Genomic DNA, 25,330 nt, shown 5'->3' with positions numbered 1-25,330 from the left:
TAATTAGACCCTTAGTGGAACTCAATCACCAAAGAGATTTTGCAGTAGTTTATAGGATTAATTATCTGATTTGAAGGGCTATCCTAACAAATTTAGGGGATAATTCATAGGAAATATTGATTTGTGCATTGTTTGATTTATATAGGAATCCTATGATGAGTTATTTTTCTAAGATGGTCCTACACTTGAAAAATATTTCTTTGTTTTTCTATGGCGCAGTCAAAGAACTTATGTGCAAATTCTTTTTTTTAGATAAAAGGCATACGCCCGACTTTATAAATAAAGCCACCAGGCGGAGTCATAGAGCAAGCACCAAGCCAACAAAGTATCACAACACCAGCTAACATAGTACGGGTACATGGCTACCTAGCCAATCATGGCACGCAGGCCGGCAACAGAACCAGAAGGGAGGGGAGACTAAGCCATCATTCTGGAGCGACGCAACAGGGAAGCAGCCGTAGACCGCATCTTGGATAACATAACATCAAAAGCCTCGAGGTCCGCCTTCTTACTCAATAATCTCCACTGCTGCAAGAAGACACTAGATTTAAATAAGCAGCTCACAGGGTTAGCCGGAAAAATATGTTCAATAGTAAACTTGTTTCTAGTAGTCCACAGCGACCAACAGATCGCCGCAAAACCAACCCAAAACACCCTTTTAGCCATCCCGGATAAACCACTAGCCAAGCGTCGCAGGTCCTCAAAGGAAGAGGGGTTCCAATTAACGTGAAGCCAATGCCGAATACAGCTCCAAAGGAACTTGGCCAAAGAGTAGTGAAAGAAAATATGCTCGGTATTTTCAATGGCCCCACATAAAACGCATCTATCAGAGCCCGGGCCGTTCCTTTTCCGGATTTGATCAGCCGCGGGAAGCTTCCCACGGAAAGCTTGCCACAAGAAGATTTTGATCTTAGGTGGGATACGGGCCTTCCAAATGCATTTGAATTTCGACGTAGGGGAGCCGGATATAAGTTTAGCGTAGGCAGACTTAACCGAAAAGCGACCAGAAGAGGAGTGAGGCCAGACAACCGTGTCTTCTTCATCCGAGAGCACAGGGAAGCAGGCAGTAAGACGATGCCAGTCTTCCAACTCTTCAGGAGAAAGGGATCTACGGAGGGCTAGGTCCCAATTATTAACCGAGAGCTCAAAGATAGAGATCTCCGGGTCAGAGCAGTAAGAAAATAAGGCCGGGAACGCCAGCGCGAGGGTGGAGTCCCCAACCCACCAATCTAACCAGAAACGAGTAGACTTACCACTCCTAACTACAAACTTGACAAAAGACTAAAAAATCGGACGAACTTTAACGAGCTGAAGCCAAAACTGAGAACCACCAGTGGAAGAGGCAAACATGGGGCTCGAGTCCGGGAAGTATTTAGCCTTGAGAAAGGATAGCCAGAGGGGGTGCTCCTCGAGGAACATGATTTTCCACCACCATTTTAGAATGAGGCACTTGTTCATAACCGACGTATTAATGATCCCTAAACCCCCCATGTTCTTTGGCCTACAGATGAATTTCCATTTCACCAACCTATATTTGCACTTATTGTAGGAAGAATTCCAGTAAAAAGCACCCGTGTGTTTGTCAAAGCCGGCGTGGATCCCTCCAGAAAGAAGGTAGAAGCCCATCAGGAACATTGGGAGAGAAGACAGACAAGCATTTGTGAGAGCAACCTTGCCCGCTTGGGTATTATAGCGGCCTCTCCATGGTAAGACCCTATTGCCCACCTTGGAGACAGCCGGGGTGAAATCCTTAGCCAATAGCTTATGGGGAGAGATCGGAAGGCACAAATATTTGAGATGAAAGGATCCTAGAGTACAGTTAAGGAGATGCGCAACTCTTTGAGCCTCAGTATCAGCAACCCCAGTAACAATGACTTCGGAAGACCCGAGAGTGCTTCGAAGCAGAGAAGCAGGAATTTCAAATGAGTAATAATGTCCTCGTTAAGCTCAACCATAATGATGGTATCGTCCGCATATTGAAGATGAGTGATGCCATTGGGGATAAGGTGAGAGCTGACAGGAGTGATGTGGCCTGCAAGAGCTGCCCGAGACAGAATATGGGAGAGGGCATCCGCGACAAAATTGAAGAGACACTACAGGAATCAGCTATTTTGCCTTCTGCCATGGCAGACGGCAAAGGCATGAACGGCGGACGGCAAAAGGCTCCGGCAAAGTAGGCTACGGTAAACAGCTACTTTGCCGTCTGCTTCCTGGCGGCTGACGGCAAAGGCCCTTTGCCGTCTGCAGCGGACGGCAAAGAGAGCGGATGGCAATAATTGTGCTCTCAGTCCGTTAAGTGGCTAACGGCAGGCCTTTGCCGTCCGCCGCGGACGGCAAACTTTCTAGTGCCTTCGCCGTCCGCCGTATGATGTCATCTACACGTCACTACATGGCAGGCCTTTGCCGTCCGCCGCTGACGGCAAACTCGTTTACTCTTTGTCGTCTGCCACTGTAGACAAACTGACCAAATGGGTCAGCTCCCAGGAAGCACAGCTGGCTGCCACATGGCTTGCTTGCCGTCTGCGGCTGACGGCAAAGAGCCCGTTGCCGTCGGTGGCAGACGGCAAAGAGCCTGCATATTGGCTCTTTTTTCTGTTTTTTATTAAATCCAACAATTTTCATCACAAATATATATGACATATATAGATATATTTCAAAAGGCCATTACAGAGCAAACATATAAGATATCCAACACATAACTTCATCATCCAACCATATATATTACATGCATAGTTCCATCATACATAACAAGTTCAACATAGAGGCATCCAACCATATATATTACAATAGTTTCATCCAACGATACATGCATAGTTCAACGATACAAAAGAAACAGAGAAAGGGATAAGGAGCACTCCATCTATGCAAGCTTTCGTCAAGTGAATGAAATCTGCAAAATGAAAAATAAGAAAGTTAGAACAATAAGAGTAGAACAAGAAGACTAGAACAAGAAGAGTAGAAAAAGAAGAAGACTACAACAAGAAGAGTATGTCATTTATGAGCTAACTTACATGAAATGGATCATATATGAGCTAACTAAGTTGAAATGGGTCGTTTATGAGCTAGCTAAGGTGAAATGGATCATTTATGAGCTAACTTAGTTGAAATGGGTCGTTTATGAGCTAACTAAGGTCAAATGGATCGTTTTTAGGTAACTAAGGTGAAATGGATCATTTATGAGCTAACTTAGTTCAAATGGATCGTTTTTAGCTAACTTAGGTGAAATGGATCATTTATGAGCTAATTTAGTTGAAATGGATCTTTTTGAGCTAACTTAGGTGAAATGGATCATTTAAGAGCTAATTTAGGTGAAATGGATCGTTTTTTAGCAAACTTGGTGAACCGATCGTTTATGAGCTAAATTAGTTGAAATGGATCGTTTATGAGATAACCTAGGTAAGATGTGTCATTTTGGAGTTAACCTAGGTGAAATGGGTCATTTTAAAGCTAATGTAGGTAAAATGGATCATTTAGGAGCTAATCTAGGTAAAATGGGTCATTTTTGAGCTAACTTGGATGAACTGGATCATTTATAAGCTAACCTAGGTAAAATGGGTCATTTTAGAGCTAACTTAGGTAAAATGGATCGTTTATGAGCTAACTAAGCTAATTATGCAATTTTTGACATAAGTAAGGTAAGTACAGATCGTTTTAGAGCTAACTTAGGTAAAATGGATGGTTTTGGAGGTCAGTAAGCTTATTAAGTCATTTTGGAGGAGAAGAAGCTAAGTCTAGGTCATTATGGTAAGCATTGGAGGAAATAAAGCTAAGTCTAGGTCTTTATGCATGTGTTAAGCAAAACACTAGATAAACTTACCAAGATCGAGGAGGTGTAGGAGCGGGGTGGCTCGTGTCGGTAGCTGGAGAAGGATCGTGCGATGCTTGTCTGGAGTTACGCTGCACCAAAGATCATTTCCAATGTCTTGTTAGCATGATGACACTCAAATGTTAAGACTAGCAAGTAATGTCCATTCAAATAAAACTCACCGTGGTCCCAGGAGCAATCACTGGCATCGGCGGAGCGGTCTGACCTATCTTCTCGCACACAGACTGCACATTTGGTTTCGACGACTCAGTCATACTAGTTAGTAATGAGACAAACACTACATGAATGTTTTGGCTAATCTGCAGAAGAAACTTACCACAAGGAGCTCGTACATGGCCCTTGCCTGCATGTCATTCCGTGCCCTCTCCTCCTCCATCATCTTTGTCGTCCTCTCCTCCAACTCCCGCTGCCTCTCCGCCGCCTCCGCCAGAAGTTTCTCCGTTCCATCTCTCTCACTCTGTATAGCAGCCTGCAACACCACTCACATGACCATTTGTAATCATTGATGGAAGCGCACACAATGTAATGGAGAAAGATAACTGAGTACGTATCACTAACCTTGATGGCGAGTTGCACTGGCCGTTCACGAGGCCTTATCTCAGGAGCGGAGCTCGACTGGCACGCCTTGATCTCCGGGAGAGTGCTAGGACAACGGATAAGTCCATCCCCAATGGCTATGGAGCCATGGGACCTCCCGCCACCAGATATCATCACCAGCTCTGGATCAATGGGACCCTGGCTCGGGTTAAAGTCCTCCCCTTTCCTCGCCTTCCCCTCATCTCTATATCTCACGAACTTGTTGTGGGAGGAGATGTTGGTGAAGCTGTTTGCATCATCGAGGTCAGACTGAGTGAAAGCCTTGACTTTCTTGAAACAGGCAGTGTGGGCCATGGCATACAGGTCGTACACCTCTGGCACCTTATCCACCTTATTGTGGCGTGCCTGAAAGAGAGAAACAATGAAAATTAGTAATTAAAGGGCTCAAGCTAGCATGATGAATGAATTGCATGAATCATGAAGCAAACCACATACCCAGTTGCGCCCGAACTGATATAAGTTGGAGCTGCCTTGATGGTGTGGCACACCTTCCATTTGGGCACGTTTGTCCTTGGCCTCGTTGTGGAGGGCTAGCCATTCTTTTGAGCACCACTCATCGACCAACACCTCCCAACAATCCATCCGATCCGCACACCATCTCGGAGGCGCCTAAGTTACAAATAGAAACTTGAGCGCTATGGCTAAGAATTACTAAATGAAGGAACTTAAGTAGAAGGCCTTAAGAATTAGCTTCATGTACTGCTCCTTACTCAGGAACTTATCGCGGCACGCCAGCTTGGTCTTCTTGATACCATGCAAGGCGTAGTAGTTTCGAACAGCCTGCACCCGAGCCTCGTGCCGTAAGTTCTGGAGTAGGCGCTTGCAGACGTTCTCGATAACATGTGCCGCGTCCTCCTCGTATCCCTCCTCACACCTGTAGAATGTCTGCAATCAAATGAGACAATATTGATTAGTACAATTAATAACTAGCTAGTTGAAGATTTTTAAATGTGTAAAGGAGAAATTACCCAGAACTTTCTGATCACCATGTCTGCCCTCGTGTCGCACACGACACCGTCGATAATCTCATCCGGCGGGGCTGGGGCAGCCACGTAGTGCTCCCAGCTCAATCCAAGCTCTGGAAGCCTACCCTCACCAGGCAACGTGACAAACCCCGGGAAGTTTTGCCGGCAAAAAACTCCAACGACGGAGTTGGGCCGGCGGACACTATGATGGTGGTCCCAACCCCTGTAGCATGAGAAGGCCAACGCATTAGTTATTTGAAGAAACGTGAATGCAGAAGGTACAAAAATATTAAATGCACTTACGTACCTCTCCCCATCAGGGAAAATCAACCACCTCTGCTCGCGGGTCGCCGGCACGGACGGGAGCCGTGTAGCACAAGCTGGTAGACGGTGCCCCCCTCCTCCTCAAGATCAGTCGGCTCCCCGCCATCATCAGCATGGCCACTCGGCTCCTCGGGCTGATCTGGCCAGGTACCCCATCCGGACGTGTGCTCCTCCGGGGTCTCGTGGGCCGAACTCTCGTGGGCCGAAGGCCAGTCGACCCGAGGCTCGTGGGCCCAAGACCCGTGGACCGGAGGCTCGTGGACCGGAGTCCGTGTAGCCTCCTCCTCGGACGAGTCCACCCTAGCAGTCACGTGCTCGGGTGAAACAGCTGGGGGTGGCGGCGAGGAAGGCGCCGTAGCAGTCACCCTACCTCCTCTCCCGCGACCACGTGCCCCACCTCCTCTCTTCCTACCTCGTCCCCTGCTGGGCACCGCGGTCGACGAAGAAGGGCCCAGCGGTGTGGCCATACTGTCCAGCAACGCTCGGCGGAGAGGTGCGTCTGGAATGGAAGACCTCAGACCACGCGCCGACGAAGAAGGGGCCTTGGCGCGCTCCCGACCAGCGCCCACCATCTTTCAACACCTGCCATGACAAACAGTAAACGAAATTAGTACAACATAAAAAAAAGACCGACATGAATAATAATATGTGTATCACTTAAGTGTATCATCATCAAGTACAACATAAAAAAAATTAATACCTGACACTACTAATAATCTCGATCAGTATCATCAATAAATGCATAATCATCATCATCACTATAATCAATGACGGGCTCATAGGGTTCAGTGGAATCAACATGTGCAAGGCCACCTTGACGTAATCGGTCAAGCAATGACAGGTCATCCGCAGCAGTAACCTCTTCTTGTTCCGGCTCTTCTTGTTCCTCCTCTGGGGTGATGTCGGATTCACTGTCGCTGTCTACTTCAATGTTTTGGGGTGAAGTATAGCGGTTATTGAAATGCTTTTTGGAAAGACGTGTCTCTTGGAAGAATTCTCCTTCATATGTGTCTGGGTTAATGTGAGGTTCATAATCCTCTTCCTTTGGGGGAGATAGTCTAGCACGTGGCGGCACTTCATAAACGACATCCCAACCTTTCAGATTTGGATTAGTTTGGTAGGCCCACGGTAGATAGAATACTTGGGTCGCCTGTTGAGCCGTAATATAGACATTAGGAACATCTAAATGGGTGCTTTGGTTGATTTCAACTAGCCCTATATGTTCATGAGTCCTTCTAGTCTCCTTCGGCTGAAAGCAATAACATTTGAAGACTACGACATTCGGTGGGTTTTCACCATAGAATAGAAGTTCATAAATTGCTTCAACTCTCCCATAATACTCGGTACCTCCTTCGCCGATAGCAGATACACAACAATTTGTAGACTTTCGGTTACGCATACTGATGATTCAAGACACATATATAGCTAGCTATCCAGTTTCATCGGAATAGATCAAATAATTAATGGGGGAGGAGGACATGTCATTTGTGCTCACCCACGAACGAAGGGGCAGAGCTCGTCAAACGCACGGCGAGGTCGTCGAACACCAAACCTCGCAGCGATGAAACAACTGCACATTTAAAACTACCCGATCAACACAATTATATATGATGTTTTTCATAACAAAATCGAAAGATATATGACCTAACTAATAATTCACAAATATATGACCCCGTCGGCTTCTGGAAGGCCAAAGAACACCTTTTCGGGAGGTGTCGGGGGTCGGGGTGTCGTGTCGGTCTCGGGGTGCCGTGTCGGGGTCGGGGTCGGGGTCAGGGTCTCGGGGTGTCGGGTCGGGGTGCCAGGTCGGGGTCGGGGTGCCGTGTCGGTGTCGTGGTCGGGGTGTCGGGTCAGGCTCGGGGTCGGGGTGTCGGGGTCGGGGTCGGGGTCGGGGTCTCGGGGTCGGGGTGTCGGGTCGGGGTGCCTGGTCGGGGTCGGGGTGCCGGGTCGGTGTCGTGGTCGGGGTGTCGGGTCAGGCTCGGGGTCGGCGTGTCGGGGTCGGGGTCGGGGTCGGGGTCTCGGGGTCGGGGTCTCGGGTCGGGGTGCCGTGTCGGTGTCGGGGTCCGGGTGTCGGGTCAGGCTCGGGGTCGGGGTCTCGGGGTCGGGGTGTCGGGTCGGGGTGTCGGGTCGGGGTGTCGGGTCGAGGTGCCGTCTCGGGGTCGGGGTGTCGGGTCGGGGTGCCGGGTCGGCGTCGGGGTGCCGTGTCGGTGTCGGGGTAAGGGTGGGTGTGGTGTCAGGGTGTCGGTGTCGGGGTGTCGTGTCGGTGTCGGGGTCGGGGTCTCGGGGTCGGGGTCTCGGGGTCGGGGTGCCGGGTTGGGGTCGGGGTGCCGTGTCGGTGGCGGGGTCGGGGTGTCGGGTCAGGCTCGGGGTCGGGGTGTCGGGGTCGGGGTCGAGGTCGGGGTGCCGGGTCGGGGTCGGGGTGCCGTGTCGGTGTCGGGGTCGGGGTGTCGGGTCAGGCTCGGGGTCGGGGTGTCGGGGTCGGGGTCGGGGTGTCGGGGTCGGGGTCTAGGGGTCGGGGTGTCGTGTCGGGGTGCCGGGTCGGGGTCGGGGTGCCGTGTCGGGTCGGGGTTTTTTCCTCTTTTTTCCTTTTCTTCTTCTTCCTATTCTTCCTTTTTTCCTTCTTCTTCTTCTTCCTCCTTTCCTTTTTCCTCTTCTTCTTCTCCTCCTCTCCTCTTTTTTCTTCTTCTTCTTCCTGTTCTTCTTTTTTCTTCTCCTCCTCCTCTTCTTCTTCTTCCTTTCCTTTTTCCTCTTCTTCTTCTCCTCCTCTCCTCTTTTTTCTTCTTCTTCTTCTTTCCTCAAACTAAACTAAACCTAAAACTAAACCTAAAACTAAAACTAAACCTAAAACTACAACTAAAACTAAATCTAAACTAAAACTAAAACTAAAAAGGAAAAAAAACAGAAAAAAAGGAGGGGGGCTCACCTAGGGCAGGGCCGGTGGAGGAGGAGGCCGGTGGAGGAGGGGGTGGGGCGGTGGAGGAGGTGGCCGGGGCGCGGGGGCGGCCTGGGGCGGCGGGGGGCCGGGGCGCGGGGGGGCCGGGGCGCCGGGGCGGCGGGGGGGCGGGGCGGGGGGGGCGACGGGGCGGTGGGGCCCCGGGGCGGCGGAGAGCCGGGGCGGTGGGGCGACGGGGCGGCGGGGGCGACGGGGGTGGCGGGGGCGACGGGTGGTGGGGCGACGGCGGGCGACGGGCGGTGGGGCGGCGGGGCCCCGGGGCGGCGGCGAGTGGTGGGGCGGCGATGCGCGGCGGGCGGCGGCGGCGGCGGCGGGGTGGGAAGTGGTGGCGGGGCTCGGCGAAGAGAGAACGGCGAGGAGAGAACAGAGTAACGGGCGGGGGGTACGGGCCGTTAGGTAGTGCCCTCTTTGCCGTCCGCCTCTCTTTGCCGTCCGCCCTTTTGCCTCTTTGCCGTCTGCTGGCAGACGGCAAAGAGGTGGGCCGTTAAGTTTTTCCCAAACGGGCGGGGGGTGGGGGCCACCTCTCTCTTTGCCGTCTACCAGCGGACGGCAAAGATTCTTTGCCGTCTGTTGGCTGACGGCAAAGAGCTCGCAGATGGCAAAGAGCTTCTTTGCCGTCTGCCATTTCTTTGCCGTCTGCTTTTGGGTAGCTGATGGCAAAGAGCTTCTTTGCCGTCAGCTAGCAGACGACAAAGAGCTGGCAGATGGCAAATTAGCTGATTCCAGTAGTGAGAAGGGGGGAAGCCGGGTCACCCTGTCTTAGGCCCTTGCCGTTGGCGAAAAAATTATTGATATGCCCATTGACCGACACAGTCGTGTGTCCACCCGTGACCAACTGCATAAGCCTGTGAACCACCGCACCATCAAAACCCTTAGCAAGAAGGACTTGACGAAGGAATTTCCAGCTAACCGAGTCGTATGCTTTCTCGAAATCGAGCTTGAGAACCACAGCTTTGGTCCCCTGGATCCGCAAATCATGTACAATCTCATGCAGACAGAGCACGCCATCCAAAATGAACCTGCCCTTTATGAACGCAGATTGAAAAGGGCTAATAGCATGGTGAGCGATCGAAGAAAGCCTAGAGGCAAAGCCTTTGGCCGAAAGCTTCGCAAAGTTGTTGATCAAGGCAATAGGCCTAAATTGAGAAATCAAATCTGCCCCTTTGACTTTAGGAATGAGAGTGAGCACCGCGTAATTCATCCTAGAAATGTCGATGGTCCCCGGCCAGAAACCTTGGATTATCGCCTGGACAAGGCCCCTTAGCTGAGGCCAAAACTGCCTAAAGAAGGGGATGGAGAAGCCATCAGGCCTAGAAGCCGCATTAGAGTTGGCAGATCGGATCGTATCGAAGATCTCATCTTCAGATAGAGGAATCCGCAAGTCCTCGTTCTCAACACTCAATATCTGATCATGGGAGGTCCAAAAAGCACTAGCCAGTCTAAACCCCACCTCAGGTTTAGCGGAGAGGAGGGAGGAGAAAAAATTAACCACATGCCGCATAATCTCAGAATGGTCAGAGACCCTGACACCATTGGTAAGAAGGTTGTCGATCAGACAACGACGACGCCTGCCGTTGGCAATGGCGAAGAAGTATTAAGTGGGCGAATCGCCTTTTAAAGTCCAATTGATGGTACCTCTTTGCCTCCAGTACAGTTCCACCTGACGATGAAGAGCCAAAAGGGCCTCTTCTAAATCATAACGCATCTGCCATTCAGCGGGGGAAAGGCCTGGGCCGTCAGCACGAGCATCTAGGGAGCCAATTTGGGCAACCAGCCGAACTTATGTGCAAATTCAACCTCATAAAGATTCAAGTTGTTAGAAATATGTTCTACCGATTATCTTTCTATATGTAAAGATGGGCCAGCTTGGTTCATTTGCCCACTATTCCGTATGATTGTTGCGCCAGACACAATGAAGCATCATACTCACTCTTTTTAAAAGCAAGAAATTAAGAGGATGCGGTAATATATATGACACTTCAGGAGTTCTTACGGAGGCCATACTTACTCGAGTGGAAAGAGACCAAATGTGAGTGCAGCATGTATGTCAATAGTCAGTCTCGTGCAACCTGCAATAGCTCAAGCTGCTTTATTGACGTTAGTGAGCAGGATAGTAGACCACTATCTTGTGAATGCGTCAAGAGTAGGATGGGGAGGCATCGAGAAGAAATGTGCAAGAAGGATACACATTTGCTGCAGTTACAAGCGTAGGATGGGAATTTGTTAGCTATTCGATTCAGTGGTTTGTAGGCTGAAAGACCAAGATGGCCTTGGAATTCATGACCTGCAGGTCAAGAATGAGGCTCTCCTTAGTAATGGTTGTTCAAACTTCTTATTGAGTATGGTGTTTGGCAAACAATACTGCGCAACAAGTATCTAGGCCACAAGGCGGTGTCTCGGGCATATTGTAAACCTGGCGACTCGCACTTTTGGGCTGGCCTAATGGCGGCAAAGAAACATCTCTTTCGCTTTGGGTCTTTCGTGATAAAGGACGGGTCGGAGATTCGTTTTTGAGAAGACATCTGGCTAGGCGGTGCCACTCTCCGAGAACAATATCCAGCCTTGTACAACATTGCTCGCGATAAGAATAATACTATTGCGCAGGTGCCTAGTTCATCCCCCCCCGAATATTTCGTTCAGGCGGGATTTGACTGGCCCTCGACTTATGTCATGGCATAATCTTTTGTCCCGTCTGGATGCGATTAGCCTGATAGAAGGGTGGGATGTGTTTCGCTGGAACCTTACTACATGAGGGTCTTTCACTGTAGACTCTATGTATTGTGCGCTCACGCATTCTGAGGTGCCAGTGAATAATAATAAGAAAATTTGGCGGTCGAAGATACCACTAAAAGTTAAAGTCTTCATGTGGTATCTTCGTAGGGGAGTTGTTCTAACCAAAGACAACCTCGCACGGCGCAATTGGCATGGGAGTAAGAAGTGTTGTTTTTGTACTCATGATGAGACCATCAGACACCTCTTTTTCCAATGCAACTTTGCACGTTCTACGTGGTCAGTCATCCAAATAGCGTCAAGTTTATATCCGCCCACAAGTGTTGCCAATATTTTTGGTCATTGGTTGGACGGTATTTCAAATAGGTTCAAAACGCTATTAAGGGTGGGAGCGTATGCCTTACTATGGTCGCTTTGGCTATGTAGAAATAATTTTGTTTTTAATGACAAAAATGCTTCTCCTTTGCAGGCTATTTTCCGTTGTACGCACTCGCTTCGTATGTGGTCTATGCTACAACGAGCGGCTGTCCAACCGCTGTTCAAGGCGGTGTGTACGCGGTTGGAGCAGGTGGCTACGAAGGTTTTTACCCAACATGGGTGGCAGCCTAACCTCCGGATCAGTCCATCTCTGAAGCAGCACAAAGTTTGTGGAGGAGCAACTCCACCTTGCTGCTACAATGTGTACAGCACAAGTGTTGAAGGAACAGCTTCAACATGCTGCGCTAGATATCGCTCTAGAGGCGAATGTAGGTTGATAGGGCAGCAAGAGTTCAATCCAGAACTCCTAGGGCACAAGATCTACTCCAAGATCTTAGATAAGAACAACAAGTTCTATTATAGGTAGGGGTACATAGTCTGCCTCCAAAGTAGAGGCGAGGACCTCTATTTATAGGGCTTTGGGAAGCCTTCACATACTTCTACTTATAGCTGGAATACTCTAGAAAACATTATGTAAGTCACCATTCTACTCATAGCTACTCACAACTAGAAGACTCTAGAAAACAGTAGGTAGGATAGAAAAGAAAAGAAAAAAAATACTACACTAGAGTGGAAGCATCTAGAAGTAGCCAAACAGATCTGGCATGTGTTTTCTTTCTTCTCATCTAGTGTTCCTCATCATTCTCCCCTGGTTGTTTGGAACTCGCCCTCGAGTTATCTTCATAGAGCGCTTCTTCCGGATGGTAGAGAGTCAAGTCTGCAACATTGAAAGTGTTGGAGATACCCATGTCACTTGGAAGATCTATCACATAAGCATTATCATTATCTTCCTCATGATAGAGAAGGGCCCATACCTTCGCTGCCTAAGTTTCCCTTTAACACCTAAAGGCAGCCTCTCTTTTCGAAGGTAGACCATCACCTTATCACCGACTTGGAATGATTTTGGCCTCTTTTTGCAATCAGCAAGTTGTTTATATTTCTGATTTTGTGCTTCCAAAGCGCCGTGAATCTCTTCAAATAACTCGGTATAATTATCAGCAAAGGACAATGCTGATTTTGAGTTTCCCCTTGATGGCAGCTTCACTTAACTTCTCACTAAAGAAAGCAATGGGCTTCCTTTCTTGAGATAGGACAGCTCCAATGCCTACTCCACTTGCATCACACTCCAACTCAAAAGTCTTGTTGAAATCAGGTAGTACCAAGACAGGAGCTTGTGATAGCTTTTGTTTAATCTCATTGAAGCTAGCTTCAGCTGCTTCTGCCCATTGGAACTTTCCTTTCTTCAAACACTCGGTAATTGGTGCCATGATAGTGCTGAAATTCTTAACAAATCGCCTATAAAAGTTGCAAGGCCATGAAAGCTTCTTACCTCAGAAATGGTCTTTAAAGGAAATATGCCCTAGAGGCAATAATAAAGTATTATATATTTCCTTATATCATGATAAATGTTTATTATTCATGCTAGAATTGTATTAACCGGAAACATAATACATGTGTGAATACATAGACAAACAGAGTGTCACTAGTATGCCTCTACTTGACTAGCTCGTTAATCAAAGATGGTTATGTTTCCTAGCCATAGACATGAGTTGTCATTTGATTAACGAGATCACCTCATTAGGAGAATGACGTGATTGACTTGACCCATTCCGTTAGCTTAGCACCCGATCGTTTAGTATGTTGCTATTGCTTTCTTCATGACTTATACATGTTCCTCTGACTATGAGATTATGCAACTCCCGTTTACCGGAGGAACACTTTGTGTGCTACCAAACGTCACAACGTAAATGGGTGATTATAAAGGTGCTCTACAGGTGTCTCCAAAGGTACTTGTTGGGTTGGCGTATTTCGAGATTAGGATTTGTCACTCCGATTGTCGGAGAGGTATCTCTGGGCCCACTCGGTAATGCACATCACTATAAGCCTTGCAAGCATTGTGACTAATAAGTTAGTTGCGGGATGATGTGTTACGGAACGAGTAAAGAGACTTGCCGGTAACGAGATTGAACTAGGTATCGAGATACCGACGATCGAATCTCGGGCAAGTAACATACTGATGACAAAGGGAACAACGTATGTTGTTATGCGGTCTGACCGATAAAGATCTTCGTAGAATATGTGGGAGCCAATATGGGCATCCAGGTCCCGCTATTGGTTATTGACCGGAGACGTGTCTCGGTCATGTCTACATAGTTCTCGAACCCGTAGGGTCCGCACGCTTAAAGTTACGATGACAGTTTTATTATGAGTTTATGTATGTTGATGTACCGAAGGAGTTCGGAGTCCCGGATGAGATCGGGGACATGATGAGGAGTCTCGAAATGGTCGAGACGTAAAGATCGATATATTGGACGACTATATTCGGACTTCGGAAAGGTTCCGAGTGATTCGGGTATTTTTCGGAGTACCGGAGAGTTACGGGAATACGTATTGGGCCTTATTGGGCCATACGGGAAAGAAGAAAAAGGGCCTCAAGGGTGGCCGCACCCCTCCCCTTGGTCTGGTCCGAATTGGACTAGGGAAGGGGGGCGCCCCCTTCCTTCCTTCTCTTTTTCCCTTCCTCTTTTCCTATTCCATATGGGAGGTGGAATCCTACTAGGACTAGGGAGTCCTAGTAGGACTCCACACTTGGTGCGCCCCCTCCTAGGGCCGGCCTCCTCCTCCCTTGCTCCTTTATATACGGGGGCAGGGGGCACCCCAGAGACACAACAATTGATCCTTGAGATCTCTTAGCCGTGTGCGGTGCCCTCCTCCACCATATTACACCTCGATAATACCGTTGCGGAGCTTAGGCGAAGCCCTGCGTCGGTGGAACATCATCATCGTCACCACGCCGTCGTGCTGACGAAACTCTCCCTCAACACTCGGCTGGATCGGAGTTCGAGGGACGTCATCAAGCTGAACGTGTGTAGAACTCGGAGGTGCCGTGCGTTCGGTACTTGATCGGTTGGATCGTGAAGACGTACGACTACATCAACCGCGTTGTGATAATGCTTCCGCTGTCGGTCTACGAGGGTACATGGACAACACTCTCCCCTCTCGTTGCTATGCATCACCATGATCTTGCGTGTGCGTAGGAATTTTTTTGAAATTACTACGTTCCCCAACAGTGGCATCCGAGCCTGGTTTTATGTGTTGATGCTATGCACGAGTAGAACACAAGTGAGTTGTGGGCGATATAAGTCATACTGCTTACCAGCATGTCATACTTTGGTTCAGCGGTATTGTGAGATGAAGCGGCCCGGACCGACATTACGCGTACGCTTACGCGAGACTGGTTTCACCGTTGCGAGCACTCGTTGCTTAAAGGTGACCGGCGGGTGTCTGTCTCTCTCACTTTAGTTGAACCAAGTGTGGCTACGCCCGGTCCTTGCGAAGGTTAAAACAGCACCAACTTGACAAACTATCGTTGTGGTTTTGATGCGTAGGTAAGAACGGTTCTTGCTAAGCCCGTAGCAGCCACGTAAAACTTGCAACAACAAAGTAGAGGACGTCTAACTTGTTTTTCCAGGGCATGTTGTGATGTGATATGGTCAAGACATGATGTGATATAATGTGTTGTATGAGATGATCATGTTTTGTAACTGAGTTATCGGCAACTGGCAGGAGCCATATGGTTGTCGCTTTATTGTATGAGATGCAATCGTCATGTAATAGTTTTACTTTATCACTAAGCGGTAGCGATAGTCGTAAAAGCAATAAGTTGGCGAGACGACAACGATGCTACAATGGAGATCAAGGTGTCGCGCCGGTGACGATGGTGATCATGACGGTGCTTCGGAGATGGAGATCACAAGCACGGTGCTTCGGAGATGGAGATCACAAGCACGGTGCTTCGGAGATGGAGATCACAAGCACAAGATGATGATGGCCATATCATATCACTTATATTGATTGCATGTGATGTTAATCCTTTATGCATCTTATCTTGCTTTGATTGACGGTAGCATTATAAGATGATCTCTCACTAAAAATTTCAAGATAAAAGTGTTCTCCCTGAGTATGCACCGTTGCAAAAGTTCTTCGTGCTGAGACACCACGTGTTAATCGGGTGTTATAGGCTCTACGTTCAAATACAACGGGTGCAAAACAGTTGCACACGCGGAATACTCAGGTTAAACTTGACGAGCCTAGCATATACAGATATGGCCTCGAAACACAGAGACCGAAAGGTCGAGCGTGAATCATATAGTAGATATGATCAACATAGTGATGTTCACCATTGAAACTACTCCATCTCACGTGTTAATCGGACATGGTTTAGTTGCTTTGGATCACGTAATCACTTAGATGATTAGAGGGATGTCTATCTAAGTGGGAGTTCTTAAGTAATGTGATTAATCGAACTTGAATTTATCATGAACTTAGTCCTGATAGTATTTTGCAAATTATGTTGTAGATCAATAGCTTGCGTTGTTGCTTCCCTGTGTTTATTTTTGATATGTTCCTAGAGAAAAATTATGTTGAAAGATGTTAGTAGCAAAGATGCGGATTGGATCCGTGATCTGAGGATTATCCTCATTGCTGCACAGAAAAATTATGTCCTTGATGCACCGCTAGGTGACAGACCTATTGCAGGAGCAGATGCAGACGTTATGAACGTTTGGCTAGCTCAATTATGATGACTACATGATAGTTTAGTGCACCATGCTTAACGGCTTAGAATCGGGACTTCAAAGACGTTTTGAATGTCATGGACCATATAAGATGTTCCAGGAGTTGAAGTTAATATTTCAAGCAAATACCCGAGTTGAGAGATATGAAGTCTCCAACAAGTTCTATAGCTAAAAGATGGAGGAGAATCGCTCAACTAGTGAGCATGTGCTCAGATTGTCTGGGTACTACAATCGCTTGAATCAAGTGGGAGTTAATCTTCCAGATAAAATAAGTGATTGACAGAATTCTCTAGTCACCATCACCAAGTTAGTAGAACTTCGTGATGAACTATAGTATGCAAGGGATGACGAAAGTAATTCCCGAGCTCTTCGTGATGCTGAAATCGACGAAGGTAGAAATCAAGAAAAACATCAAGTGTTGATGGTTGACGAGACCACTTCAAGTGTTGATGGTTGATGAGACCACTAGTTTCAAGAAAAGGGCAAAGGGAAGAAGGGGAACTTCAAAAATAACGGCAAGCAAGTTGCTGCTCAAGTGAAGAAGCCTAAGTCTGGTCCTAAGCCTGAGACTAAGTGCTTCTACTGCAAAGGGACTGGTCACTGGAAGCAGAACTACCCCAACTATTTGGTGGATAAGAAGGATGGCAAAGTGAACAAAGGTATATTTGATATACAGATTATTGATGTGTACTTTACTAGTGTTTATAGCAACCCCTTGGTAATTGATACTGGTTCAGTTGCTAAGAGTAGTAACTCGAAAACGGGAGTTGCAGAATAAACAGAGACTAGTAAAAGGCGAGGTGACGATGTGTGTTGGAAGTAGTTCCAAGATTGATATGATCATCATCGCACACTCCCTGTACTTTCGGGATTAGTGTTGAAACTAAATAAGTGTTATTTGGTGTTTGTGTTGAGCATGAATATGATTTGATCATGTTTATTGCAATACGGTTATTCATTTAAATTAGAGAACAATTGTTGTTCTGTTTACATGAATAAAACCTTCTATGGTCATACACACCAACGAAATTGGTTTGTTGGATCTCGATCATAGTGATACACATATTCATAATATTGAAGCCAAAAGATGCAAAGTTAATAATGATAGTGCAACTTATTTGTGGCACTGCCGTTTAGGTCATATTGGTGTAAAGCGCATGAAGAAACTCCATACTGATGGGATTTTGGAATCACTTGATTATGAATCACTTGATGCTTGCGAACCGTGCCTCATGGGCAAGATGACTAAAACGCCATTCTCCGGAACTATGGAGAGAGCAACAGATTTGTTGGAAATCATACATACAGATGTATGTGGTCCGATGAATATTGAGGCTCGTAGCAGGTATCATTATTTTCTGACCTTCACAGATGATTTGAGCAGATATGGGTATATCTACTTAATGAAACAAGAGTCTGAAACATTTGAAAAGTTCATATAATTTCAGAGTGAAGCAGAAAATCATCGTAACAAGAAAATAAAGTTTCTACGACCTGATCCTGGAGAAGAGTATTTAAGTTACGAGTTTGGCCTTCAGTTAAAATGATGTGGAATAGTTTCACAAATTCATGCCACCTGGAACACCACAGCATAATGGTGTGTCCGAACGTCATAACCGTACTTTATTGGATATAGTGCAATCTATGATGTCTCTTACCAATTTACCACTAAACGTTTTGGGGGTTATGCATTAGAGACAGCTGCATTCACGTTAAATAGGGCACCATCAAAATCCGTTGAGACGACGCCTTATGAACTGTGGTTTGGCAAGAAACCAAAGTTGTCGTTTCTTAAAATTTTGGGGTTGTGATGCTTATGTGAAAAAGTTTCATCCTGATAAGCTCAAACCCAAATCGGAGAAATGTGTCTTCATAGGATACCCAAAGGAAACAGTTGGGTACACCTTCCAAGAAGAACATGGCTGGCATCCATGTCAACCACATCACACAACACATTTGAGCGACAATGCTTACCCAAAGAAAGTGGCAGGTTGCATTGTTTGGTGATCCTCATATTCACTCCTTTCTTGATCCATCCAATAGTGTAGGGATTTGGATGATCATGGGTTTCAAGCTTTAAATGGTCCACCAACTTCTGGGAGATAAGATTCTCGCAGCTGCAACTATCAATCACTAGTTTGCATACCTTGCCATTCACCGTGCATTTGCTCTCAAATATTTTCTTCCGTTGTGTGTCATCGAGTTGTGGTGTGGAAGATAGGACACGCTGGATCACACATACTACCTCTTCACCTTCTTCTTGACAAACCTCTTGTCCGTCTACATCTTCAGATTTGTATTCTTCCTCATCGCTTTCACCATCACCATCTTCAGATTTGCGTAGGTAAGAACGGTTCTTGCTAAGCCCGTAGCAGCCACGTAAAACTTGCAACAACAAAATAGAGGACGTCTAACTTGTTTTTGCAGGGCATGTTGTGATGTGATATGGTCAAGACATGATGTGATATAATTTGTTGTATGAGATGATCATGTTTTGTAACTGAGTTATCGGCAACTGGCAGGAGCCATATGGTTGTCGCTTTATTGTATGAAATGCAATCGCCATGTAATAGTTTTACTTTATCACTAAGCGGTAGCGATAGTCGTAAAAGCAATAAGTTGGCGAGACGACAACGATACTATGATGGAGATCAAGGTGTCGCGCCCGTGACGATGGTGGTCATGACGGTGCTTCGGAGATGGAGATCACAAGCACGGTGCTTCGGAGATGGAGATCACAAGCACAAGATAATGATGGCCATATCATATCACTTATATTGATTGCATGTGATGTTAATCCTTTATGCATCTTATCTTGCTTTGATTGACGGTAGCATTATAAGATGATCTCTCACTAAAATTTCAAGATAAAGTGTTCTCCCTGAGTATGCACCATTGTGAAAGTTCTTCGTGCTGAGACACCACGTGTTAATCGGGTGTGATAGGCTCTACGTTCAAATACAACGGGTGCAAAACAGTTGCACACGCGGAATACTCAGGTTAAACTTGACGAGCCTAGCATATACAGACATGGCCTCGGAACACAGAGACTGAAAGGTCGAGCGTGAATCATATAGTAGATATGATCAACATAGTGATGTTCACCATTGAAACTACTCCATCTCACGTGTTAATCGGACATGGTTTAGTTGATTTGGATCACGCAATCACTTAGATGATTAGAGGGATGTCTATCTAAGTGGGAGTTCTTAAGTAATATGATTAATTGAACTTAAATTTATCATGAGCTTAGTCGTGATAGTATTTTTGCAAATTATGTTGTAGATCAATAGCTCGCGTTGTTGCTTCCCTGTATTTATTTTTGATATGTTCCTAGAGAAAATTATGTTGAAAGATGTTAGTAGCAAAGATGCGGATTGGATCCGTGATCTGAGGATTATCCTCATTGCTGCACAGAAAAATTATGTCCTTGATGCACCGCTAGGTGACAGACCTATTGCAGGAGCAGATGCAGACGTTATGAACGTTTGGCTAGCTCAATATGATGACTACTTGATAGTTTAGTGCACCATGCTTAACGGCTTAGAATCGGGACTTCAAAGACGTTTTGAACGTCATGGACCATATGAGATGTTCCAGGAGTTGAAGTTAATATTTCAAGCAAATACCCGAGTTGAGAGATATGAAGTCTCCAACAAGTTCTATAGCTAAAAGATGGAGGAGAATCGCTCAACTAGTGAGCATGTATTGTACTACAATCGCTTGAATCAAGTGGGAGTTAATCTTCCAGATAAAATAGTGATTGACAGAATTCTCTAGTCACCATCACCAAGTTAGTAGAACTTCATGATGAACTATAGTATGTAAGGGATGACGGAAGTAATTCCCGAGCTCTTCGCGATGCTGAAATCGACGAAGGTAGAAATCAAGAAAGAGCATCAAGTGTTGATGGTTAACAAGACCACTAGTTTCAAGAAATGGGCAAAGGGATAGAAGGGGAACTTCAAGAAGAACGGCAAGCAAGTTGCTGCTCAAGTGAAGAAGCCTAAGTCTGGTCCTAAGCCTGAGACTAAGTGCTTCTACTGCAAAGGGACTGGTCACTGGAAGCGGAACTACCCCAACTATTTGGTGGATAAGAAGGATGGCAAAGTGAACAAAGGTATATTGGATATACATGTTATTGATGTGTACTTTACTAGTGTTTATAGCAACCCCTCGGTATTTGATACTGGTTCAGTTGCTAAGAGTAGTAACTCGAAACGGGAGTTGCAGAATATACAGAGACTAGTAATAGGAGAGGTGACGATGTGTGTTGGAAGTAGTTCCAAGATTGATGTGATCATCATCGCACACTCCCTATACTTTCGGGATTAGTGTTGAAACTAAATAAGTGTTATTTGGTGTTTGCATTGAGCATGAATATGATTTGATCATGTTTATTGCAATACGGTTATTCATTTAAGTTAGAGAACAATTGTTGTTCTGTTCACATGAATAAAAACCTTCTATGGTCATACACACCAACGAAAATGGTTTGTTGGATCTCGATCGTAGTGATACACATAATCATAATAATGAAGCCAAAAGATGCAAAGTTAATAATGATAGTGCAACTTATTTGTGGCACTGCCGTTTAGGTCATATTGGTGTAAAGCGCATGAAGAAACTCCATACTGATGGACTTTTGGAATCACTTGATTATGAATCACTTGGTACTTGCGAACCGTGCCTCATGGGCAAGATGACTAAAACACCGTTCTCCGGAACTATGGAGAGAGCAACAGATTTATTGGAAATCATACATACAGATGTATGTGGTCCGATGAATATTGAGGCTCGTGGCGGATATCGTTATTTTCTCACCTTCATAGAAGATTTGAGCAGATATGGGTATATCTACTTAATGAAACATAAGTCTGAAACATTTGAAAAGTTCAAAGAATTTCAGAGTGAAGTGGAAAATCATCGTAACAAGAAAAATAAAGTTTCTACGATCTGATCGTAGAGAAGAGTATTTGAGTTACGAGTTTGGCCTTCAGTTAAAATAATGTGAAATAGTTTCACTACTCACGCCACCTGGAACACCACGGTGTAATGGTGTGTCCGAATGTCGTAATCGTACTTTATTAGATATGGTGCGATATATGATGTATCTTACCGATCTACCACTATCGTTTTGGGGTTATGCATTAGATACAGCTGCATTCACGTTAAATAGGGCACCATCAAAATCCGTTGAGACGACGCCTTATGAACTGAAGTTTAGCAAGAAATCAAAGTTGTCGTTTCTTAAAATTTGGGGTTGCGATGCTTATGTGAAAAAGTTTCATCCTGATAAGCTCAAACCTAAATCGGAGAAATGTGTCTTCATAGGATACCCAAAGGAGACTATTGGGTACACCTTCTATCACAGATCCGAAGGCAAGATATTCGTTGCTAAGAATGGATCCTTTCTAGAGAAGGAGTTTCTCTCGAAAGAAGTGAGTGGGAGAAAAGTAGAACTTGATGAGGTAACTGTACCTGCTCCCTTATTGGAAAGTAGCTCATCACAGAAATCTGTTCCTGTGACTCCTACACCAATTAGTGAGGAAGTTAATGATGATGATCATGTAACTTCAGATCAAGTTACTACCAAACCTCGTAGGTAAACCAGAGTGAGATCCACACCAGAGTGGTACGGTAATCCTGTTCTGGAGGTCATGTTATTTAACCATGACGAACCTACGAACTATGAGGAAGCGATGATGAGCCCAGATTCCGGGAAATGGCTTGAGGCCATGAAATCTGAGATGAGATCCATGTATGAAGAACAAAGTATGGACTTTGGTTGACTTGCCCGATGATCGGCGAGCCATTGAGATTAAATGTATCTTCAAGAGGAAGACAGACGCTGATAGTAGTGTTACTATCTACAAAGCTAGAATTGTCGCAAAAGGTTTTCGACAAGTTCAAGGTGTTGACTACGATGAGAGAGTTTCTCACTCGTATCTATGCTTAAGTCTGTCTGAATTATGTTAGCAATTGCCGCATTTTATGAAATCTGGCAAATGGATAAACAAAACTACATTCCTTAATGGATTTATTAAATAAGAGTTGTATATGATGCAACCAGGAGGTTTTGTCAATCCTAAAAGTGCTAACAAAATATGCAAGCTCTAGCGATCCATCTATGGACTGGTGCAAGCATCTCGGAGTTGGAATATACGCTTTGATAAGTTGATCAAAGGATATAGTTTTATACAGACTTGCGGTGAAGCCTGTATTTACAAGAAAGTGAGTGGGAGCACTACAACATTTCTGATAAGTATATGTGAATGACATATTGTTGATCAGAAATAATGTAGAATTATTCTACAAAGCATAAAGGAGTGTTTGAAAGGAGTTTTTCAAAGATAGACCTCGGTGAAGCTGCTTACATATTGAGCATCAAGATCTATAGAGATAGATGAAGACGCTTGATAAGTTTTTCAATGAGTACATACCTTAACAAGATTTTGAAGTAGTTCAAAATAGAACAGTCAAAGAAAGAGTTCTTGCTTGTGTTACAAGGTGTGAAATTGAGTAAAGACTCAAAGCCCGACCACGGCAAAAGATAGAAAGAGAATGAAAGTCATTCCCTATGCCTTGGCCATAGGTTCTATAAAGTATGCCATGCTGTGTACCAGATCTATTGTATACCCTACACTGATTTTGGCAAGGGAGTACAATAGTGATCTAGGAGTAGATCACTGGACAGCGGTCAAAATTATCCTTAGTGGAATAAGGATATGTTTCTCGATTATGGAAGTGACAAAAAGGTTCGTCGTAAAGGCTTACGTCGATACAAGTTTTGACACTAAATCTAGATGACTCTAAGTCTCGGTCTAGATACATATTGAAAGTGGAAGCAATTAGCTAGAGTAGCGCCGTGCAGAGCATTGTAGACATAGAAATTTGCAAAATACTTACGGATCTGAATGTGGCAGACCCGTTGACTAAAATTATCTCACAATCAAAACATGATCACACCTTAGTACTCTTTGGGTGTTAATCGCATAGCGATGTGAACTAGATTATTGACTCTAGTAAACCCTTTGAGTGTTGGGCACATAGAGATGTGAACTATGGGTGTTAATCACATGGTGATGTGAATTATTGATGTTAAATCACATGGCGATGTGAACTAGATTATTGACTCTAGTGCAAGTGGGAGACTGAAGGAAATATGCCCTAGAGGCAATAATAAAGTATTATGTATTTCCTTATATCATGATAAATGTTTATTATTCATGCTAGAATTGTATTAACCGGAAACATAATACATGTGTGAATACATAGACAAACAGAGTGTCACTAGTATGCCTCTACTTGACTAGCTCGTTAATCAAAGATGGTTATGTTTCCTAGCCATAGACATGAGTTGTCATTTGATTAACGAGATCACCTCATTAGGAGAATGACGTGATTTACTTGACCCATTCCGTTAGCTTAGCACCCGATCGTTTAGTATGTTGCTATTGCTTTCTTCATGACTTATACATGTTCCTCTGACTATGAGATTATGCAACTCCCGTTTACCGGAGGAACACTTTGTGTGCTACCAAATGTCAGAACGTAAATGGGTGATTATAAAGGTGCTCTACAGGTGTCTCCAAAGGTACTTGTTGGGTTGGCGTATTTCGAGATTAGGATTTGTCACTCCGATTGTCGGAGAGGTATCTCTGGGCCCACTCGGTAATGCACATCACTATAAGCCTTGCAAGCATTGTGACTAATAAGCTAGTTGCGGGATGATGTGTTACGGAATGAGTAAAGAGACTTGCCGGTAACGAGATTGAACTAGGTATCGAGATACCGACGATCGAATCTCGGGCAAGTAACATACTGATGACAAAGGGAACAACGTATGTTGTTATGCGGTCTGACCGATAAAGATCTTCATAGAATATGTGGGAGCCAATATGGGCATCCAGGTCCCGCTATTGGTTATTGACCGGAGACGTGTCTCGGTCATGTCTACATAGTTCTCGAACCCGTAGGGTCCGCACGCTTAAAGTTACGATGACAGTTTTATTATGAGTTTATGTATGTTGACGTACCGAAGGAGTTCGGAGTCCCGGATGAGATCGGGGACATGACGAGGAGTCTCGAAATGGTCGAGACGTAAAGATCGATATATTGGACGACTATATTCGGACTTCGGAAAGGTTCCGAGTGATTCGGGTATTTTTCGGAGTACCGGAGAGTTATGGGAATACGTATTGGGCCTTATTGGGCCATACGGGAAAGAAGAAAAAGGGCCTCAAGGGTGGCCGCACCCCTCCCCTTGGTCTGGTCCGAATTGGACTAGGGAAGGGGGGCGCCCCCTTCCTTCCTTTTCTTTTTCCCTTCCTCTTTTCCTATTCCATATGGGAGGTGGAATCCTACTAGGACTAGGGAGTCCTAGTAGGACTCCACACTTGGTGCGCCCCCTCCTAGGGCCGGCCTCCTCCTCCCTTGCTCCTTTATATACGGGGGCAGGGGGGCACCCCAGAGACACAACAATTGATCCTTGAGATCTCTTAGCCGTGTGCGGTCCCCCCTCCACCATATTACACCTCGATAATACCGTTGCGGAGCTTAGGCGAAGCCCTGCGTCGGTGGAACATCATCATCGTCACCACGCCGTCGTACTGACGAAACTCTCCCTCAATACTCGGCTGGATCGGAGTTCGAGGGACGTCATCGAGCTGAACGTGTGTAGAACTCGGAGGTGACGTGCGTTCGGTACTTGATCGGTCGGATCGTGAAGACGTACGACTACATCAACCGCGTTGTGATAACGCTTCCGCTGTCGGTCTACGAGGGTACGTGGACAACACTCTCCCCTCTCGTTGCTATGCATCACCATGATCTTGCGTGTGCGTAGGAATTTTTTTGAAATTACTACGTTCCCCAACAG

The sequence above is a fragment of the Aegilops tauschii genome, chromosome 7 (assembly GCF_002575655.3).
Source record: "Aegilops tauschii subsp. strangulata cultivar AL8/78 chromosome 7, Aet v6.0, whole genome shotgun sequence".
In the NCBI taxonomy this organism is placed as follows: Eukaryota; Viridiplantae; Streptophyta; class Magnoliopsida; order Poales; family Poaceae; genus Aegilops; species Aegilops tauschii.
Note: the sequence above shows the minus strand (reverse complement) of the source record.